We start from the raw sequence: 7,654 nt of genomic DNA, 5'->3' as shown, positions 1-7,654 counted from the left end.
TTGCTGTACAGAGGTAACTTGTGGTTGCTGTGATGCTGAACCCTCTGACGCTGATGCATCATATGAGATAATGTTTACCCAAGGTGGACAGTGTTTGGTGGAGCTTCCCAATTAAAACAAGCTTGGAAGCAGGAGTGGCATCCACTTCTGAAATAGCTTGCCTCTGGAAACTCTATGAACTTGGAGAAACGATGAAAGTTATACAGGTGTTCAGGTCTTTCATTCATAAGGTCCCTATGAGGCTTGCCTCCTAAATAGCTTGCCTTCGGAAACTCTATGAACTTGGAGAAATGATTACAGTTATACAAGTGTTCAGGCCTTTCGTTCAGAGGATCACTATGAGTCGTCTATGACTCAATGGCACTTAACAACAGCAACAACTACAACTCTGCTGTGTGAAACTGCAGATAATTTGTAATTTACTTTTCTGCACTTTCATACTATTTTATGTTGGACATATATTATCTTTGTAGCTCAAGTGAGTAGCACAGAATAACAAAGAAAAAAATGTGTGCAACCAATCATAAATTGTCGTTATGATCTTATGGAAGATAGTGACTGGAAGCTGAGCAGCTCTTGCACAGAAGCGAGGGAACTTGGGACCCTGAAATTTCAGAGAGGGCGAAGATGAAGTGGCTAAGGTCTTTTTGATACTTTCTGGCTCTAAGAAACAGAAAACTAATGACAGTTACATTTATATAAGAAAGTCAATTTTAGGGGAGCTCTGGTGGCCTAGTGGCAAGGAGCTGCAACTACAATCCTAGAGGCGCACGGTTCAAATCCACCAGATGCTCTGCCAGGAAAGGAAGGACAATCTCCTCCTGTACCAGTCAGATCTGATTTGATGGTACACGCACACAAAAATAATAAAATTTTTAAAAAAAATTAAAAAAAAGTCAGTTTTATAGAAGAATGATCCAAACACATGTTTGCCAGTCACTTTGTTTTCCGGGAATATTTAGCATCTGGATTGGATGGACTTGTTTTTGTTTCATTAAACTGCCATTGTATTTAATCACCACAGTACAGCCCCTGAGTGACTCACCTGATACTATTAAATACTTACTTGGCTCTATCTAATTTCGGGATATAATGAAAACGACTGACTTTTTTTGCCATTACCAGTGGATTACATGTTGTTGTTATGAGCAGACAAGCTGGAACTGACTCACAGCTGACCCTCCCAAAGGTTTTTCAAAGGCTGTAAATTGCATGGGACAAGACTGCCCAGTTTCCTCCCATGGAACTGCGGGTTGACCGGACTGCCTGTCATCGGGTTGGCAGCTCAACTTCTTCACACCAGGCCACTAAAGCTCCCTGCTGGATGACTTAGGAACCCAGTGGAATAGGTGGGCTAATTTGTATTTACCAATTGAAAAAGGCACAAAATACTCTGTGTTCTTGAAGTTGCCATTTTTATCCAAAAAGTGGTTTGGGTCAAACTTCTCTGGGTTGGGAAACTTCTCGGAATCCAACAATACTGAAGACAACAGTGGAAATACAGTAGTGTCCTGGAAATAGGGAAAAAAAGTTGAGAAGTATTTTATCAATCTCAACCTTGGTTCATGAACAAGTGTAACATTCTGAATTATGGGAGCTTTACTGACCACTTTTCAGCTTGCTGACGAGTAACCATCTTGAACTATAGTTCCTTTATATGCACTCACATACATCACATGCAAGCAAGATCCTGCTGAAGATTATAAAATAATGACGGGAACAAGGACATCGACAGAGAACTACTAGAAATACGAGTTTAGAGGAAAGCGTGGCAGCTATCTAGCTAACTGACTGGAAGAAATCCATATTTATTTCCATTCCCCAAAAGGAATATCCAACAGAATGTGCGGATTATGGAATAATTTCATGAATGTCACATGGAGGCATATTTTGTTTAAGAGTATCCAGAAATGACTAGGGCAGAGAATTCTCAGAAATCAAGTGGGGTTTAAAAGAGGTCATAGTAGTAGGAATATCACTGCTAATGTCAGATGGATTTTGGCATAAAGCAGAAAATACCATGCTTTATTGACTATACAAAGGCATTTGACTGCGTGGTTCACATTAAATTGTGGCTAACACTGAGAAGAGTGAGAATCCCAGAACACTTAATTGTGCTCAGATGAAGCCTATATCTAGACCAAGAGGCAGTTGTGCAAACAGACAAGAGAACACTGCATGGTTTAAAATTAGGAAAAGTGTGTTTCAGGCTTTATCCTTTTTCCAAATCTACTCAATCTGTATACGAAATAAGTCATTTGTGTTTAGAAGAAGAATGTGGCATCAAGATTGGAGGAAGACTCATAACCTGTGTTATGCAAATGACACAACTTTGCTTGCTGAGTGTGAAGAGGACTTAAAATGCTTGCTGCAGAAGATCAAACACTACAGCCTTCAATATGACTTATAACTCAACATTAAGAAAACAAAAGTCCTGAACACTGGGTAACATCCTGATAGATGGAGAAAAGATTGAAATTGTCAATGATATCATCTTGCTCAGATCTACAATCAACATCCTTGGTACCAGTAGTCAAGAAATCAAAGGACGAGTTACACTGGGGAAATCCACTGTCAAGAACCACTCCAGAGTCAGCTAAAACCTGCAATGATGTCAGCTAAAAGACTAAGGTGTACCTGATCTAAACCATACTCTTCTCAGTTGCTTTCTATGCATCTGCAAATCGGACAATGACTAAGGGCAGAAGAAGAATCAATGCCTTTGAATTGTGGTGTTAGAGAAAAGTACAGAATATTCCATGGACTATTAGGAGAGCAAATAGGTCTGTCTTAGGGAAGGTGAGTCCATGACGCTCCTTGGAAGCAAGGATGGTGAAACTTTGTCTCACATACTCTGGGCATCTTGTTAGGAAGGGTCAGTCAGTGGAGAAGGACATCATGTTTGGAAGGTGAAGGGTCAGCATAAGAGAAGAAAACCCTGTAGCAGTGGGCTGAAGTGTATCACAGATGGTGAGGATGGCACGAGATAGGGCAGGTTTCAGAGGCATTATTCACAGGATTGCTATGAATTGTATGAGTTGTACTTGACTAAAAAACACTCAACCACCACCATCATTACATAAGGCTGTTAACACGAGGTTCATTGCTATTAACATAATGATCACTCATTTCCTACCTAACACCTTCTGCTAGAAAAAAGTGCAATAATGAATGACTGGAAACCCTAAGTCTCTGTAAACTTTCATTTAAGTTAATAAAAAGAACTATTCTGATTCACAGACTACTTTATCTTAATGAAACTTTCCTAAAGTGTTTCTCTTTTGTTTAAACTTCTGGTTGCCATCTCTACTAGAACCTTGTGTGTCAATAAAGACCTCCATAACCATTTGTCACCTTGTATCAAAGAAGAACACAAACCCTTTGAACTTAGGTGAAAATTGCTACTATTGCAAACTCTACTGTTTTGTTTCCTCTTTGCAGATGACTTTCAAACTGGATTCCAGCCTTAAACAATATACTAAATAATAATTACTTCACTATAGCAAGAAAGTATTTTCCCCTAACACAGATCAGATCAAGGAGGCCAGTCACAGATTGTTTATCACAAGGCTCAGGCAACACCCTACCCAAGCAGCTACAAAATTCAGTAAATACAGGCAGCCTCAGGTATTCCTTCCCAATAGCCTATAACTTTACTAACAATTCCTATTTTAAATTAACTACAAGAGCTTTCTGGTGCCATGCACACACAGGACAAAAGAGAATGGCTGCTACATGACCTTCCAGAGAGCTGTCATGGAGAAGAAACTTACACCCTGTAATGATCAAACTGTGATGGGTACTTATCCAGACAGAATCTATCTTCAAGACCAGTTATATGCACCTCCTAATTTACAGAAACCTCTTTAAGAAAACTCTGCCTTTTCCTAAAAAACACAAGAAAACCCCAAACACCCTGTAAATAAATGTGAGCCCCTATTCATGTGCTTAACCTAATCTACAAAAACACCCATAAAACTTCCTTTCTTTGAGATGAAAATTTGGAAATTTTCAAGGACACTAGCTGCTGTCTTCTTATTATACTTACTTAGAAGAAAAATAAAGACATCCACATCCCTCCTCGAAGAATTCTTCACTGGGAAAAAGCAAAGATACTTTTGATCCAGTTGGGACCCGGTGGTAACAGTTGTTGGGCACTGTCAAATTGAACCAACTCATAACTGACCCTTCATCCATTTTTCAAAGGCAGTAAGCTGCACAACAGGAGAAGGCCCATCATTCTCCTGCGGCGCAGCTAGTGGATTTGAACCTCCTGCCTTTGCCTTAGCAGCACAATGCTTTACTAGTAAACCACCAGTGCTCCCTTTACAGTACACTAAGTGCCCCTAATGTCTCAGTCTAGCATGTGCCTCTACCAGTGCCCCTACTATTCCCAGACATATCTGACCTTGGGGATGACATATTGTCTGAATTTCGTGTCCTGGACCACAGCATGGGGCAAGTTACAAGGAATGAGGTCGATATATCTTTGTATCTCGTGCAACACAGCTTCTGTATAAGGCAACTTCGTCTTGTCCTTCATACAAGGTTTTTGGTTGCGTCCAATGACACGGTCAATTTCCTCATGAACTTTAGCTGCAGAGACATGAAGCATAAATTCTATTCAAACACCTGGGGAATGCCTGCACTGTGCAAGACTGGGCTAGGAAATGATCACAAAGGCTAAAGGCAGTTGCTAAGTGGCTCATTGCTTTGATCCTAGTGGATTTCCTACTGTTTAGTTTGCTGTCATAGGTCAGTGAACGGGTTTTACTACAAGAAATACAAAGTCTGGGTCAGGTATATCCTTGCCGTTGTTGTCGATTGCTGTCGAGTTGAGCATAACTTGTAGTGACTCAAGGAACAAAAGGCCTGAAGCCTTTCTAAAAGTATCTATACTTATCAAAGTTCATAGTGTTTCCAGAGGCATGTTGTTTAGGAAGTGGATGTCCTAGCCTGCCTTAATAGATCTGTTTTCTTGTACAGGTGGGGAGAGGACCTGTGTGGCAGGGGTTATGAATTACTCCACAATTCTTATTAAACCATCTGTAGAGAGAGGGCGCTTAACTTTACTCCAGCAGTAGTGAGCTATGAACTCTGCACTCTCCTACATATTTCATGGGATTGGCAAATAGCACGGTGTTGAATAATGTAAGCATTTACTTCCTAAGTTCTGTGTGCTAAGGGCATATATAAGCAAATACAGCTAATACAGGTTCATATTTTCATTTCAAATATAGTGGAGCTATAAATCTCTACTGGGAAAGCTTGATCCATTTTCAAGTGAGACAGTAGAAGCCTATAAGAGAAAATAACTTGTTTAATGTCATGTAGTCAGGTATTAGAAGGATCAGGTTTAAAATTTATCATGTAAACTCATCTATCCTATATCTGATTAGAGTTCTACTTTTGACACTGCATCTCCTATATAAGATTTGGTATTCAGAAATTCCACTTTCTTTTTAAGCTTAAATAAATACCCTTGAATCATTCAAAAAGTCCCCCTTTCTTATCAGTATGATAAGACATAATTCTGATCTAAGAAAGCAAACCCACAATGAATGGTTCTTTGCATGGTGCTCTATGAGTGAAGTAAGATCTTCCACTTTTCTGAGTAAGATGGTCTTTTCCAAAGGCTGACCCTTCCTAACAACACTTGGTGAGATGGACTGACACGGTGACTGTAATAATGGGCTTGAGCAGATAAGAGATGATGAGGATGGCACAGGACAGGGCAGGGTACAGATCCAGCCTGCACAAAGTCACTAGGAGTTATTGTGGACATAACAACAAACACTGGGAGGTAGCCCAAAGTAAGTGGAGCGGTTACTGTGTCTCTGATGCCACAGTCTCCCCACCACCTCCAGTGCTTTGCCCTCATCTCTCCTTCGGCTGAAAGAACAAATATTTGCTGTACCTTCCACTTCAGGGTGTTTCAGCATGAGCAGGAGCCCAAATCTCAAGGTGCTACCAGTTGTCTCTGTTCCTGCTACAAACAAATTGGTTCCACAGATTGTCAAGTTTTCCAGAGTAAACTCAGATTCCGAATTGCCCTTCTCCTGAAAAGTTAATGATTACATGCATTAAAGAGACTTTGACTTGCTTGCATGGGAGTGTTATCAGGAAAGACTAATCACTGGACGAGGATTCATACCGTTTCTTTTCTTGCTGTGTACCATCGAATCAGTTCTGACTGGCACAGGAGGAGATTGCCCCTCCTTCTCCAGTGGAGCATCTGGTGGATTTAAACTACACACCTTTGGGATTGCAGTGCAGCGTCATTGTCATTAGGCCACCAGAGCTCCCTGATTCATACAATTTCATAACAAGATGAGATGGACTGACCTGATAGTTAACAACAATTGGGCATATTAAAATGATCAGGAAAATGACCATAGGATAGAGCAACATTTTGTTTTGTCATACACAACATTGCCATGAGTTGATGACAATCAACAACATCATTGATACCAGCGTCCTCTACTACTACAAGATATTGAAATATCAAGAGTTAGCTACATGGTGTGATTATATTTCCATGCACTTCCATAATACGAGAACACACTCTATCAGGAAAAGACACAGCAAACAGTACCTGCTCCATTTTGCTGAGGAAACAATCAATGAAGTCCCGAGGGCTATTGTGATCCACAGATGCTTGATGCTGCTTCACTTTTTCCAGCATAAAATGTTTAATACTTTTAATTTTTTTTGCAAATGTTTTGTGATCTCCAGGGAGATGTCTTACGACTTTTGGCCAGAGATTGTAAATCTGAAAATGGAGGGTGGAGAGATGGACCCAAGAAATTCCATTTGTGCAAGAAAGACCAGAATTTCTGAATGTAAAGTCTAACATTTTGTGTTATCTAGCAAAATAGCTTTCCTTCCCTAGCAGAATAGAGAGGAACATGATTATCACATATGAGAGCAGCCTTTTACCGTCTGCATGCTCAATCAACCTTTAGCAAAGCCCACAGTCATAGAGAAATGAAATGTGCTTAGGACCTTAAAAGGAACACAGGCAACAGGATGCTTTACCTTCTGCTACGAGTAAACAAATGAAAGGAAGCAGAGGGGAACCTGGTATGGACGCCTGGGTTAAAGACATTACAGTCATTCATTCAATATACATGGAGGGAGGGTGGCAGTGCCCAAGTTAAAGACATTACTCTCATGCATTCAACATATGGAGGGAAGGTACCAGTGCTCAAGTTGGAACTTGGCTCATGGATGGTTAGGAGCTCACAATCCTTATTCTGAAGGCTACTAGTAACTAGATCAGTGAGAGCAAGCACAAACGTGGATGCATTCATTGCCGCACAATTACCTACCCCCACCCCTCCCCTAGTCCTCTTTGCAATGATATGCCTTTTATTTGGGGCTGCTGTCGTATGTGTAATGCCTAATCATATATTCCTTTTCAACCTTTTTTTTAAAATTATTCTGATTTATTTACAGAATTTGAATATATTGCCTCTCACAAAATATCCTTCCCATTTCCTTCACCCCATCTATTTCCAGCCTCCCCCACCCCATCTTGGATCTTCAAGAAAACAGATCCTCTACAATAATGATATTATATAGTATTTGTCCTTGTGGGACTGGGTTAGTTCACTCAGTATAATGCTCTCCAGTCCCTCCCAAGTTAAGAAGT

General features: G+C 40.4%; 1 pseudogene; it reads right to left on the bottom strand.

Annotated features, from left to right (window-relative positions):
- Nucleotides 1-7,654, bottom strand: part of LOC102847366 — a 34,449-nt pseudogene that overhangs the window by 6,735 nt on the left and 20,060 nt on the right.

This window comes from Elephantulus edwardii, unplaced genomic scaffold (genome assembly GCF_000299155.1).
Source record: "Elephantulus edwardii isolate Elephantulus edwardi_28Jun2011 unplaced genomic scaffold, EleEdw1.0 scaffold00006, whole genome shotgun sequence".
Taxonomy (NCBI): Eukaryota; Metazoa; Chordata; class Mammalia; order Macroscelidea; family Macroscelididae; genus Elephantulus; species Elephantulus edwardii.
This window is presented reverse-complemented; position numbering and strand designations above follow the sequence as displayed.